This window comes from Natrix helvetica (genome assembly GCF_964273705.1).
Source record: "Natrix helvetica genome assembly, chromosome: 6".
Lineage (NCBI taxonomy): Eukaryota > Metazoa > Chordata > Lepidosauria > Squamata > Natricidae > Natrix > Natrix helvetica.
In genome coordinates, this window is record NC_138553.1 from 70,521,558 (window position 1) to 70,535,333 (window position 13,776).

Genomic DNA, 13,776 nt, shown 5'->3' on the forward strand with positions numbered 1-13,776 from the left:
CTATGGCAGGAAGACTGGGGCTGCTTTCTGCCTTTGTTAAGATTTTTCTCCATTTCTCCTTTGGGGAAAATATTATATCCTGCCTCTTTTAATATTAAGAATATAAGAATATTTTAATCTGGGTGGAGTGGCCTTCCTACACCAGGATGCATAGTTCTAAGCCATCCCATCAGGGATATTGGTAGATAGTGTGTCACCTATACATTGGGAAAAGTCCTCGGGCATACAAATGAATTTAATTTATTTATAGAATCAGTTTGAGACATGTTTGTGATTGCTAAAGCTTCACAGAAGCTTTACAGGTTATTAAGGGTTCATCTTTAGACTCATTGTCGAAGTAGGTTACTGAATATGGCTTCACCGTAGCTTCACTCTAGTTCAAGTTTCCAAAGCACATCCAAGCAAAGCTCTGATGAAGAAAATCAATGTGGTTGTCAATGCTCTTGCTTCGACTTCAACACTTTCATTAGCTGAATGAGTCTCAGTAGAATATAAAGATAAGAATTACAGCAGCCTTAAAGGTCATAGCACTAAAACAAAAGAGACTGTACAAAGACCTGGATGAATATGTTGGATTTTTTTTTTCGGGGGGTTCTTTCATTGTTAGAATGCCCTGCACAATCACAACAGTGCAAAACAGTTTGTCAAGTGGCTTTCTCTTGGTTCTGTGGTATCTTTCTGGAAGGCTAATGGGACATTGTGCAGGACAATTCCTGTTAGTGGTACAGAAGGACAGTCTCTGGAGAAAGACTGCTGCTCTTTGTGCAAACTCCTCTTGGGGGAAGGTCAAAAAAAAGATAAGATGATTAGCCATGACTTTGCTATCAAAGGTTTGGTTCATTTTGATATGCATTGTAGAGGTCCATGATGGTGAACTCTGGGGACATGCACGCCATCACCAGCTGCTCTTCAGGGTTCTGTCACATGCATGCATGCCGGACAGATGGTCTTTGTTGGAGCACCAGAACCTGGAAGAGAGCAGCTGGCCAACGCGCATGTGTGCCGGACCAGCTGTCCGTTACACATGTGTGTGACGGAACCTAGAAGAACAGCTGGCCACCACACGCATGCGTCAGGGGTGGGTTGCTACCAGCATTACTGCTGGTTCAGCATGCAAAAAATGTTGTGCTCCATGCGTGTGAGCATTTGCACTTAAAAAGGTCTGTGCATGCACACATTACAAAAGGGGGGAAATTACGTTTCTACAATGAAGTTTGTTCTGTGCATGCGCAGAACTGAAAATCAAGATGGCGCTTCTGCCAATAGAACCAGTTTGGGGGCGTGGCAGGCTGAGTTATGACCTACTCGGCCAAACTGGTCTGAACCGATAGGAACCCACCTCTGGCATGTACACTGACCAGCTGCTCTCTTCTGGAGTCCAATGCTCCAGCTCTAGTTTTGGCACTCAGTTCCAAAAAGATTAACTATAAGTGGTATGGGTGGTGAATGTAAAAACATAAGCAGGGTTTCAACTGCATACTGTGGCTGCCATCTTGAATTTATTTATTAGCCTTTCCATGCACAGAGAAGGCCCCATCCTAGAAAAAGAGGCAACTTGAGCCAATGAAGTCTTCTATCATGCTAAATATACTGCTTCACACTGTGACCACAGAAGAGGCCATATTAATCCATAATCAACAGAAGACATTAGGCCATCTCCAAGGCGATGTATTTTTTTTTTTTAGAAAAAGGAAGTTCAAGTGTTCTACATCAACTCTTCAAATAGTATTTGAATATCTGCTTTAGGGGGGGGGGGGAGGCTGAGTGACAAATCTGCCTTGAAAAGGCAAAATCAATTTTATTTATCTAAGTCTGTTCATCACAGATCTTTAGCAAGCTGTATGTCTATCTTGGATATGGTAATTAATGCAGAAAAGTAACTGCAAGCTCTCAGGGGTATGCAATCCTTATTCCCAGCTGATGGGAAAATACCCCTTTTCAGCTTGCATTTATTTAGAAATATAGTACCAGCTTGGAGTGATCTTGCTTGGCATAGATCGCTTGAAGAGTGAAATGGGCAGCATATAAATTTAATAAATACAGAGAGGGGTTTTTAAGGTGCTAAAGGAAAAATGGGTCATGCCACTACATCCCCTCACCATGTCTTCTTCACGAACAGTACAGATGGGAGATTTTTAGAAACTACCCTGTTTTCCTGAAAATAAGACCTCCCTGGATAATAAGCCCAATCGGGCTTTTGAGCGCATGCGCTAAAATAATATCTCCCCTGAAAATAAGCCCTCCCAAAAATATTGCAACACAGCAGCAGCCATGAGGTGACCATGTTCACAACCTCCTGCATCTCAAAAATAATAAGACCTCACCAAAAATAAGACCAAGTGCTTATTTTGGGCGTCAAAAGAAAATAAGACCCTGTCTTATTTTCGGGGAAACAAGGTACCAAAATGACAAACTAGACTGAACATTTGCATTCCTTTAACAAGTCATTAAGGCCACTTGGAGATTTATCAGTGTCATCGGGGTCATCTGATCAGGGTGACCAAAGTCAGAGTTAGGGTTTCCCACAAGGATGGGGTGCTGGGTGTTTGCAGGGGTTTGGGAGAACGTCTAGCTAAGATTCTGTGCAGTTTGGAGAACCCCAAATCCCACTGATGGCTGGCCCCACCCACTCTCCCAGGAGTCCCCATGTGGCCCATTTTGGATGCAGGTAAGTGCAGGGCACACATGGAGGCTTGGGGAGGGCAAAAAAAGGACCTATCGGAAGTTTGGGAAGTACGATTCCAGCCTCTAGAGGGCCTCAAGAGCTTGGAGAGGCCATTTTCGCCCTCCCGGAGACTTGAGAAAAGCCTCTGGAGCCTGAGAGGAACAATCCTCCCCCACTCACCCTGGTGCAGGAGGCAGACTAAGCCACGGCCACCCAGCAAATGGGCAGAGAACCCCTTGCTAAAATTTTTGAAGTCAGAGCTGAAGAAGCTTCTTGGATGAGAAGCAAAACATCTTCAAAGAAAAACAAGAAAGTCCAGTAGCCTCTTGAGAAGATCCTGCAGTTAGGCACGAAAAAAATTAATACACAGGTATGGAACAGACAATAAATGAGCCAGACAGTACCTGACTCAATAGTGATGTCCCTGAGAGGGATTTACCAAGAAGTTTGTAGAACATAGAAAATGCATGACTTGACTGACAGTGAGGTGTTAGAATCAGAGGTGAGTTCCAGCAGGCACTACTGCCAGTTTGCTCGTGTGCATGCCACATGTGCTTGCTTGAGGTACACTGCACACATATGCCCAGTGCTATTAAAATTGTTCTGTGCATGGACAGAACTGAAAAACAAGATGGCGGCACCTACGGCAGTGCCGGAGAACCAGTTTGGGGGCATGGCAGATTCCAGTGGCCCAGTCCACCAAACCACTAGCGGTTTGTCCAAACCAGTCCAAACCAATAGGAACCCACCACTGGTTAGAATCAAATTCTTTCTAATTGCAAACACAACTTGGAGTGACCGGACCAAGGCAGATGAAACTCATGAATCACAAATAGCTAGCGAAATGTTAGAGGCAAATTTCCTGCTGATTGGGGGGGAAATGAAACCTATGTGTTTCCAACTGTTTCTGAACTACAGGTCCCAGCAGTACTTTGTGTACATTAGCTGAGCACCCCTGGGAATTTAGCCAAATCAGGAATCAACAGTTTCCTATTTGAGCAGAATGTAATTTATTCTGCTGTTGATGAAGATAATAAACAGTGTTTCTTCACCTATGCAAGTTCACATCGGAAACAAATCAGCTTCCCTAAAAGGGCAGGTGCAGGTGAATACAGTCTGGAACTGGTTTTAATCACTGAGCTGTAAGAGGTTGAAGGCAGAGAATGGAAAATGCAAAAACAAGCAGACCCTTCATTATTCCTTTGCCAATGGTGACACTTTAATCAGGTGCGGCTGGTTATTGGTAATCATCTTATTTTTCAGCAGAATAATATGCTACACATGATATATAATGTCAATGAAGACTAATACGGTATAAATCAATACACTAATAAGCTTGTTACAATAAAATAATTACTCAGTTACAGTCCTTGAACAGTTTCATCTATTCCGGAAAGAAGACATCTTGGTATTGAAATAAAACCCTTCTCATTTGCTAGGTGACAAATGAACAGTTACCACCCCATTTAGCTGAAGCACTCTGTTTAACACTCCCATCTGTAAATGGTTTTTATTTTTCATAATGCCTTAATACCTCTGAGCTTTCTGTTTCCTAAAATATATCATCTGGATTATTTGGAGCTGTGTACTTGTTTACCTTATGAAATAAAGCGCATTTTAAACATTCATGTTGTCAAAGAACACTTCTCCTCAGAAAACTATATGCTACTGAAGCTCCCATTGTAATCTTTAACTGGACAAAAAGGTGCATCATAGGATAACAATTTTTGAACCAAGTTACCTCAGCTAGGTTAACTTACAGAATGTGTTCAAAGCCTGAGAGCCAGGACTCCTGAGGGAATTTAATTTGAGAAAATTGTGGCTGCTTCAGTGTTGCCATGTCAGTTTCCAAGCCACTCTCACAATCCCTTGCTGCCACCCCCAGAGGTGGTATTCTATTGGATCGGACCAGTTCACTCAAACTGGTAGCAGAAATCATGGGTGGGCCCATGGCTCTATTTCATCCTATTTAGGGATGTTTTTGAGCAAAATGCATGTATGGGTGGGGCATGTATGAGCAAAGCTCTCTCTCTCTCTCTCTCTCTCTCTCACACACACACACACACACACACACACACACACACACTCACACTCACACACACACACACACACACACACACTTGGGAACTGGTAGGAAAGGTAAGTGAAAACCACCCCTGTCCCACCCCCATCCAGCAGCAGCCGTATCTGTGTGCTGGGAAGAAGGGGGGGGGGAGGAAGGAAAGAAGGGAGGGAGGGAGGAAGAGAAGGAAGAGGGAAAGAGGGAAGAATGTTGGAACTTGGAAGAACAAACTCCTGTGAACCCTTCCCACCTCATGCTGCCCCCTCATCCTCCATGACCTGTGCTTCCCCCACACAGGTTCTCCATCTATGCACCCCTTGCACATCCCCACTCATCCTCCCTGACCAAGGTCATCCCAATGTTCCTTTCCTGAAACATTCAGTATTTCTTGTCCATCCCCACATGGATAATCCACAGGACGCTGCTCACACTATCTCCAAGCATCCCCAGGCAAACTTAACCCTAACCCTCACCCTAATGCTTTCTGACACACACACACACACACCTCGAATGCTCTCACACCCTCTCTAACTTGCATGGGATTGAGATATTTCTCAATATCTTGGTTACCATCGACTGGACATCTGGTTTTTGCATCTGAGAACTGGGTTTAGGGGGAATCAATATTAAGAGTGCAGTATAATCTTTATACAGAGACTCAGATATAACCTCTACTAGTTTCAGTATATAAATTCTAATGCATAAGTGGGAACCTCATTACCTCCCCCTTCAAATCCCCTTCAAACATTATTATTATTATTCCTTTACCTGCCACTAAATACAGCATTACTTGCCTCAAGATTTGATGTTTGTTTAATTGCCTTCTGAAGGATGTGATAGAGATTCCTTTAAAAATAAAATAACATTTGCCATAGATTTTTTTAAAGGATGTTGATTAAACTCCAGAGAATAGGTTCCATCATGTGGTTTTGTTCACATGTAATTTAATTCTAATCAATAACGTTGTAACCATGTTAAACTCTTAACATTTTAGTAAATACTTTGCTGTAGCATTTTCCTTTCATATTTATAGTGTTGCAGCTTTGGAAGATCACTTGTTATAGACTGGAATGTTCATGATTACAGTTTCGTGAGCAAAATGAAACTATAAAAGGCTTTTACTGAAAAATTAAAAACATTTCTGACTGATTAGTCATAGAGCAGGACTTGTGTTGCTTTTTTAAAAAATCATATAAAGTATAAAGAAAACATTGCAAATAAAGCTGATGGATATTCCAATTGGAGGGATTTAAATCTGAAACAAGATTTCTCTGTCAATAACAATTAAATCACATTGAAGAGTATTTACAATAGCAGAGTTGGAAGGGACCTTGGAGGTCTTCTAGTCCAACCCCCTGCCTAGGCAGGAAACCCTATACCGTTTCAGACAAATGGCTATCCAACATCTTCTTAAAGACTTCCAGTGTTGGGGCATTCACAACCTCTGGAGGCAAGCTGTTCCACTGATTAATTGTTCTAGCTGTCAGGAAGTTTCCCCTCAGTTCTAAGTTGCTTCTCTCCTTGATTAGTTTCCACCCATTGCTTCTTGTTCTGCCCTCAGGTGCCCTGGAGAATAGTTTGACTCCCTCTTTTTTGTGGCAACCGAAAAAAAGAGGGAGTCAAACTATGAAAACGTTGCAGGAAGCCCGTTTTCACTGCCAGAATGCTCAGACCTCCACAGGTGTCCCCAGTCACGAATGCTGTCAAGCTGGCCACACCCCATGGCCATGCCCTCCCCAGACACAACCCTGATGCGGTCTTCTATGACATCAAGTTTGATACCCCTGATTTAAAGTATTGAAAAACTTAGCTTTGTGAGCTAGATGGCATATCTAGAAATAGTAATAGCACGTAGTCTTATATACTGATTCACAGTGCAGTATACTGCTTTACAGCCCTCTCTAAGTGGTTTACAGAGTCAGCATATTGCCCCCCCCCCCGGCCAACAATCTGGGTCCTGATTTTACTGACCTTGGAAGGATGGAAGGCTGAGTCATGATATCTACATGGATCCACAGCTTGTTTGAAAACAGTATCATAGTGCTGGTTAATAGTGCCTCATCATGTTGAAGTGTGCTATTGATGTGGTGCCATAGCACTCAATTCTGGGCCCAGCATTCATTATTTCATTAATAAATTGGATGATGGAAGGAATGTATATCAGATGCGCTCATGAAAGAAAAATGAGATCGCCGTGTTTTAAAAACATAAAGTAAAAAAAAAAGATCTTGATAAAAGTGAAATAAAAAAAAATCATACCCAAAGGTATAGAATAAGTATCAATCATTTTAGTAATAGAATCTTAGAATTACAGAAAGATAACTTTTTAGAAACTAAATCTGAGCTGTTCAGCCTGATGTGGCTCCTATAAAAGCAAAATCAATTTTTAGCAGAAGTGTAGCTCCCAAATCAGGGAAAAGGGTAATTCCACAATTTATTGATTGATTGATTGATTGATTTTATATTGCTGCCTCTTTGCCCATGGTAACTCAAGGCAGCTTACAGAATGTAAAATCTCATTTAAAGCCATAAAACTGATAAAAAGAATCAAATAAATTAATATAATAAAATAAAATCACTGTCAGCATTCCAAATAGGATCCAAAATTAAATTAGAGCCCAAGACAATATGCTGTTCAAAGTTCCAATTTATTAAGAGAGCTGTGCTGGCACATCTGGGGGAAAACCCGAATCTGAAGCTTCCATTTTTTCCCCAAGTTAAAGTTCATGATCTTGCCCCCACACCCACACCCACAAGTCCATCACATGGTCCAATCTTCCACTGCCATGCTGGCAGTTCCACCCATCCAGTTCCAGTCAGGTGCAGAGGTGCCAAGACAAAGGATGACCTTGGCAATCTAGAAAGGAATTTTATTTTAGCTACATAACATTCTACTCCATACTATACCCACTCCCATTTCCCCATTATAGAAACAGCATAGTAGAAGAGAAGTGTGGCAGGCCAAAGGTTCAAAAGGAACATGGCTCCAGGCCTGACAGGCACACCCACCCACCTCCCACACCGGTGACAGCAGATCACACAAGCCATTTAATAGGTTCTATCTCGCTTTGGGTTCCCCAGGCCTGCTGGCAGCACCAGGTCTTCAGTACCTTCTGGAAGAGTATTAGAGTGGGGGCCGTTCTAATCTCTGGTCGAATGACATTCCAGAGAGAAGGGGCCACCACGGAGAAGGCCGTTCTTCTGGGTCCCACCAGGTGTATCTTCCTCGGGGACAGTACTCACAGCATTCCCTGCCTCCCTGTTCTGATGGGTCAGGTAGATGTGACTGGCAAGAGACAATCCCTCGGATAATCTGGTCCCACACCATGAAGGGCTTTAAAGGTGACAACCAGCAGCCTAAATTTCACCTGGAAGCAAATCTTCAGCCAATGCAGCTCCCTCTGGACAGGCGATACATGTGGACACTGGGATCTGCACAAAACCATGTGGGCCGCTGCATTTTGCACCAACTGGAGCTTCTGGATGCTCTTCAAGGGCAACCCCATGTAGCGCACATTGCAATAGTCAAGGCAGGAAGTGACTAGGGCACGATGACTGTGACGATATTATGCTTTGGACCAGCTCCATCTCAACACGGTGCCCAATTTGGAGCATCATAATTTAAGACAATTTCTGACAAACTGATTCAAATACAGAGGAGGTCAATGAAGATGTCCAGGGTACTAGAAACCAAGCTGTACAAAGAGATTAAGGAAAAGAGTAATGTCTTCGGTGGGAAAAAAATGAATTACAATATTGTAACATTTTATACAATACAATACAATACAATACAATACAATAGTAGAGTTGGAAGGGACCTTGGAGGTCTTCTAGTCCAACCCCCTGCCTAAGCAGGAAATCCTATACCGTTTCAGACAAATAGCTATCCAACATCTTCTTAAAGACTTCCAGTGTTGGGGCATTCACAACTTCTGGAGGCAACTTCTGTTCCACTGATTAATTGTTCTAACTGTCAGGAAGTTTCTCCTCAGTTCTAAGTTGCTTCTCTCCTTGATTAGTTTCCACCCATTGCTTCTTGTTCTACCCTCAGATGCTTTGGAGAATAGTTTGACTCCCTCTTCTTTGTGGTAACCCCTGAGATATTGGAACAATGCTATCATGTCTCCTTTTTCGCAGTACAGAAAGCTGTCTTATGGACGGCGGGGAATGGCAGAGCTGGTATTCAGCTGGTTCTGACTAGTTCTGGAGAAGCAGCAGTGGAAAGTTTGAGTAGTTCATAGAACTGGTAAATACCACCTCTGATTGGCCCCGCTCCCATCTATTCTCTGCCTCCCGAGTCCCAGCTGATCAGGAAGAAATGGAAATTTTGCAGTAACCTTCCCCTGGAGTGAGGAGGGAATGGAGATTTTATAGTATCCTTCTCCTCCCATGCCCACCAAGCCACACCCACCGAACCAGTAGTAAAAACTTTGAATCCCATTACTGGGGAGGGGGGGGGTGTTTCTATAGAAGGCCAAGTTTTTTATTTAAAAAAACAGGTTTTAGTTGATTGGGGGGGATTCTTAATAATAAGAATAGTTTAAGTGTAGCTATGATTTGTGGTTTTCATTATTGAAAAAGACAGATAATAGAAAAAGTGAGGTTTTTTTTTTTAAATCTGAGAGTAAGATGTAACATTTTAATCACAGATTTATTTGCTGCCAAGGAAATTGGAAACTTATTTCCATTTTTTCTGCATCTTTGTTTTTTTTCCCCTCTTTCTCCCTATTTTAGTCTGCATTAGCTTACGATAGTTTTTATGTCATTTAAAAAACTTTTAATAACATTTATTTTAAAAAATAAGAGCCGTTTGATAGCAGAAAAATAGCAAGGTTTTATCTTTTTGGAAAGTTGGTTTTGTGGTGAAACCACTTTCCAGGAATGTTAGAATTTGAATGCATGCACTGAGATGGAAGTTGAAAGATATTCCTTTGAAGTGGATGGTTTCGTTTTTCTGCACGTATGAAGATCTGTTCTCATTTTCTGCTAAGACATAGAGGCTAAGGTGAGACCAGAAAGTGAATAGGTTTTGGATCAATGCTTCACTTAGCAATGACTTACCTGTGTAAGTAGAGTATCAACATTAATAAATCACAGATCATATGAACCCCTCTTGACCAGAGTTTCTCCCATTTTAATTTGTAAGTTTTGAGATGAAGAATTTTTGTGAAAATATTGCTGGTATTGATCCATGATGCCATATGAAGTTCATCGCAAAATAATTAACAAGTAAAGTTCACATAGAGTAGACGCTCTAATCTTGGCATCCTTTATGACATTTAGATCAGAACTTATATTTACGCTGTGTGAATATGAAGGAGTATTTCTAACCATTACCAATAGCAACACATCTGGGGGTGGTGGGGGAATCTGAGACGATAAGATGTTTAATGTGAATAATTAATTTTTTTAATGTTTGTTTTGGGCAGACATTAATTTGAAAATAAGAACTCATGGGTTTTTAAACTGAGTAGGAAAATAAATGAGCAGATGTAGCTATAAAATGCACTTGATTGTACTGCAAGAAGAAGCTGATAATTAACCCAGGACGCAATAGTGGGGGGAAAATCATTTTGGGTCAACTGAAAACTTTCTGTTCAATTTTCAAATGCAAAAACTGTGAAGTTGCAAAGAGGGCTAGATTAAAAAAAAAAAAACCATGAATCAAATCAGATTTAGGTGTTTCTAATTTGTTTCCTGGCTTATTTCTAGTTTTACCAACATGAAATTATGATAAGGACATTTTACAAAGATGTTATGACACAGATATGAAAAATTATGCAAAGCACAGGAAACCAACACAACCAAGAGTTGGCACATGTAAAAATAAATATGTGTATGTATACATAGTGGGAAGCACACATATATTGCAAATATACTACTAAATTGACTATTAGATACATTTTTGGGCTGGCAAGATATTTACACCATATAACCATCCTTAAACTCAAGAAGGCACTAACCTTAATTTCTATGATGCACTTCCTACAATGGTTCTTGAGGACAGATTAAAAAAAAATCCATATGACCTAAGGATGTGCCCTGTGGGAAAGGATCTTTAGCAGCCATAGTAAATTTCCTGCTACAGTATACTGTATTTTTTATAAAAATGCAAAGACCCATCTCATCATTCACCATTTAATAAAATATCCAGGCAACTCTTTTTTATTCCATGTAAAATTGTTATTGTCAATGGTATGATTTTGTCTCTAAGAATGGGTCAAATTTTATTGAACTATCTGCAGAACAAGGCATGTTTTGATCACATCAGTGAACTAGTCATAAACTGCTTCATCCTATTTCATCTGCTGCTAATTGTTGTACTCCAATCAATTTAAAATATGGATGGATCGGTGTATTACAGTATGGCAATTTTGACCTTAAATAGAAGTGCCCTTTTGCTAAATCTCAACATTATCCAAACAAAGTAAATTTAAAAGTTGCTTTGGCTATGTAGATATACAATCATATTTCATGATTTGGATTCAGTACCAGTTTGTTAACTCTTTCCCACCAATATAAATGATCGTGGAATTGCAAATGAAATCATAACTTATATTGTAGTCAGTGAGAACTTGTACAAAGAAATATTCACTATCTCCCTCTTCTTTACAATATTTTAAGTAATCAAAGATTAAGTATTTAAGTATATTACATAAATATCACTGTACTTCAATGCCATAATTTATCAAGACTTAAAGGTAAAGGTTCCTGGGGGGTGCTCATCTCCATTGCAAAGCCAAAGAGCCAGTGCTCTCCGAAGACATCTCTGGAGTCATGTGGCCAGCACGCCAAAGGCGCACGAAATGTTACCATCCCACCAAAGGTGGTTCCTATTTTTCTACTTGCATTTTTACATGCTTTCGAGCTGCTACGTTGGCAGAAGATGGGACAGGTAATGGGAGCTCACTCTGTTACATGGCGCTAGGGATTCAAACCGCCAACTGCCGAACTTTCTGATTGACAAGCTCAGTGTCTTAGCCATGGAGCCACCACGTCCCTAACATATTAAAAGAAAAAAATATCTTAACTTATATTGTAGTCAGTGAAATAATGTACAAAATGACCAGCTATGTTGTGCAATTCCTAGAAATTCCTGTTTTTTTCTTGTTCCCAGTTAGCCAGCCAGCTCTGATAATAATTCATTTCTATGGGGAAAGCCAAGTCAATTGAAGTTGTTTTCTTCTAAGAAGAGAATGTTCTCTTACCTTCCAAAATCAAAAAGTGCAACTATCAACTATAATAGAGTCAATCACATTGTGCTTCTGGCTACTGACTGAGAAAATATCAAAAGGAAGTATGCGGTCAGTTGAGATACAATGAGTAAGAATGAGCAATTAAGAAGAAAGAAAGGAACAAGATGTTTCCTGTTAGAACTTTTAATGGTATATGACATGAAATACCTAACAGAAGGAAGGGAGTTATATATTTGAGCAAGGTTTTCAGCAAGATCATCTTGCTGATAGCTGAGGTCAGCGATTACACAATTTGAAAGCTTGGACAAAGCAATAGTGTTGACTATTCTGACCTTTTTTGGTGAAACTTGTGAAATCTTTCAAAGTTTCTTTAAGAGCAAAAATTCCTCCATATTTGAGGTTCATAAAATACACTTGCTATTACGATCAGAATCATTAAACTTTGATGCTGAAGGAACTGTCAGTTGTTTTAGAACCCATATCTGTAACTTGGATAACATTCTATAGAAAAGTGAAAAGCAGAGGAAAATCATTCTAGAAATTACAGAAATCCTCATATAATTGCTGAGCAGAATTCTAAAATAGTAAACAGTTAGTCTCATAATATTTAGAAGATATTTATCATGTTTATCCAAAATAAATCATGCAAGACCAATTTATTTACAAAGTATGTGTTAATTTCAACAAAACATTGAACAAGGTGTTTTATTCTATATCCTTGTTGACAGGTCTATGGAGATTCTGAGTCATCCATCTCATGGTTGTCCCAAAGGGACTTTTTCAAGCAGCAACTGGACTTTCTGATTTTTCTTTGAAGGCATTTCACTTCTCATCCAAGAAGTTTCTTCAGCTGAAGAAGCTTCTTGGATGAGAAGCAAAATGTCTTCAAAGAAAAAGCAGGAAGATCAATTGCTTCTTGAAAAAGCATCTTTGGGACACCTTGTTGACAAGAAGGCAAATTGTGGGCTGAATCTGATTTGTTCATAGGTGGATTCACAGCAGTTGAGCAGCTATACCCATCACTGCCCATTAATGGCTTTGTCAAACCTGAACAGAGATGTTAATTCAGAGGATATTGTCATAGGCTTTGCACTGTTCAGCATTTTTACAAATGACTTGGATAAGGGCATAGGCAGAAACTTAACAAGTCTGAAGTTGAAACAAAGATGACAGTGGTTGCAGAATCATGTCTGAAAATGACCTTGAGATACTGCAACACAAAATTGAAACAAAGCAAAATAAAATGAAACTCAAGATAAATAACATCGCATATTCAGGTTTGAAAAAAAAATGAATTGCATACTATAATATAGTTGGATTGGCTCAACAGCAATACATTTGACCAGGTGATACAATACAATAGTAAAGTTGGAAGGGACCTTGGAGGTCTTCTAGTCCAACCCCCTGCCTAGGCAGGAAACCTATACCGTTTCAGACAGATAGCTATCCAACATCTTCTTAAAGACTTCCAGTTTTGAGGCATTCACAACTTCTGGAGGCAAGTTGATCCACTGATTAATTGTTCTAACTGTCAGGAAATTTCTCCTCAGTTCTAAGTTGCTTCTCTCCTTGATTAGTTTCCACCCATTGCTTCTTGTTCTACCCTCAGGTGCCTTGGAGAATAGTTTGACTCCCTCTTCTTTGTGGCAACCCCTGAGATATTGGAACCCTGCTATCATGTCTCCCCTAATCCTTCTTTTCATTAAACTAGACATACCCAGTTCCTGCAACCGTTCTTCATATGTTTTAGCCTCCAGTCCCTTAATCATCTTGGTTGCTCTTCCCTGCACTCTTTCTAGAGTCTCCACATCTTTTTTACATCGTGGCGACCAGAACTGAATGCAGTATTTGAT